General features: G+C 17.6%; 1 protein-coding gene across 1 annotated transcript in view; it reads right to left on the bottom strand.

The window, feature by feature from the left end:
• Positions 1–383, bottom strand: part of LOC102678671 — a 13,129-nt gene extending 12,746 nt beyond the window's left edge. The window contains exon 1 of the mRNA XM_031508656.1: positions 129–383. The gene's annotated coding sequence lies outside the window, so the exon portion shown is untranslated. The remainder of the gene's footprint in view (positions 1–128) is intronic.
• Between the last annotated feature and the right edge of the window lie 1,408 nt (positions 384–1,791).

Here is a 1,791-nt window from a genome sequence, read left to right as displayed (position 1 = left end):
TATATATATATATATATATATACACACATATATACATATATATATAATAGTTATTATATACACATTAATATCAATTTAATTATATCACTACCTTTTCTGGAAAACTTTTCTATTTATAGAGAACTTACCAAAAATATATGAAAGAAATTTGCGATTCTTCTTAAATGATTCAATATGTTGTGTATTCAAAAAAATATAAAAATATTCACTTTACAATATTGATTAAATGATACAAACTGGTTTTTTTTGTTGTTGTTTCGAAACGTCTATCAATATTTATGTCTTTCAAAAGATCTAAAATCTAACTTGAGTCTGCAACGCGTAGAAAACGACGAATCTATATGCGCACGCATCTTACGATGATTCATTTTATAATACTCTCCCTAGTTTACCAATATACCAAAATTACCAAAAAAATCAAATTATAATAATTACTTTTAGTTGAAAATAAATCAATTAAATTGATATTTTAAAATAAAAAAATTTTAAAAAATTACATTAGTAAATAATTTATGATCATTTTTTATGATTAAATTCTTGTAAGTAAAGAAAAAAGAAAATTAAATTTAGCTAGCTGAATTTTAGAAAAGATTTTAAAATTTTTGCATTTTTTTAAATGTTTTTTTTTTATAAATTTTGATATCTAAAAATAATATCTTAATTATCAAAATTCAACGGGTTAAAATTAAAGTTTTATTTACAAAGTCTCACATTTATATAGAAATGTTGCGAATTACATGAATTTTTATCCAAACCAATAGAAAAATAGAAATATCAGTACGCGCCAAATTTAAATAAGTTTTCAATTAAAAAATTTCATATGATAATATTATAACTTATAAATATTTATTTAATAAAAAATATATTTTTATAAATATTTGTTTATATATATAATAAATAATATAATAATATTCGATATAATAACATTTTCCTTATATATTTAATTATCGTTATGATATTATTTTTTTCTTTGCATTTGAGCTTTATATATATTATTAGATATTATATTATATTATATTATCTATATTATTATAGATATTATATTGGATTAGATTTTAACTTCTAGCCGTAAAATGATCGCTCATAAATACATAATTCTATTTGAATTCGACCAAAAATATAATTCATTTCTTTTTAATTTTAATTTAAGAGATTTAAATTTAATTTAAATTTAACACGTGATAATATTTTTATTATCCAAATAAATTCTATAAAAAAATCAAAACACAAGAATTCTTTAACTAAAAAATAATTTGAATTTGGCACACAATTTTTAATGTTTTTATCGCTCAATCGGACTAAGTTAAAATTTAACATAACGTCATATAAAAAATCCTAAAAATACAAAAATTTGCATGCAAATAATTTTTGAATCATTGAATTAAAAATTGAAATTATAATTTTTGAATTCTATCAAAATCTATAAGTTTTAAAAAATTCAAAAATTAAAGCTCCAAATTAAAGTTCAACATATTTTGTTTTCATTTAATATTAATTTTTTGTTTTAATTTTTGATTGATTTAAATTCGTGTTTAACATTAACACTAAAAATGTAGTAATAAAATAATATTTTTATCTTTAAAGCTATTAGTATAATGTAAGTTATTTTTTTTACTATTAATAAAAAATACGAAAATAAATAGAATATCCAATCTAAATATTCATTAATATTCCATTATATTCCTGATAATAGTCACTTATATGACTAGAAATATTATAACCAAAATAATAAAATTTCTCACAATTAATATATATTTACGATTCTATAACTATCAAAACTAACAAATATTT

The sequence above is a fragment of the Apis dorsata genome, unplaced genomic scaffold, assembly GCF_000469605.1.
Source record: "Apis dorsata unplaced genomic scaffold, Apis dorsata 1.3 scaffold_94, whole genome shotgun sequence".
Lineage (NCBI taxonomy): Eukaryota > Metazoa > Arthropoda > Insecta > Hymenoptera > Apidae > Apis > Apis dorsata.
This window is presented reverse-complemented; position numbering and strand designations above follow the sequence as displayed.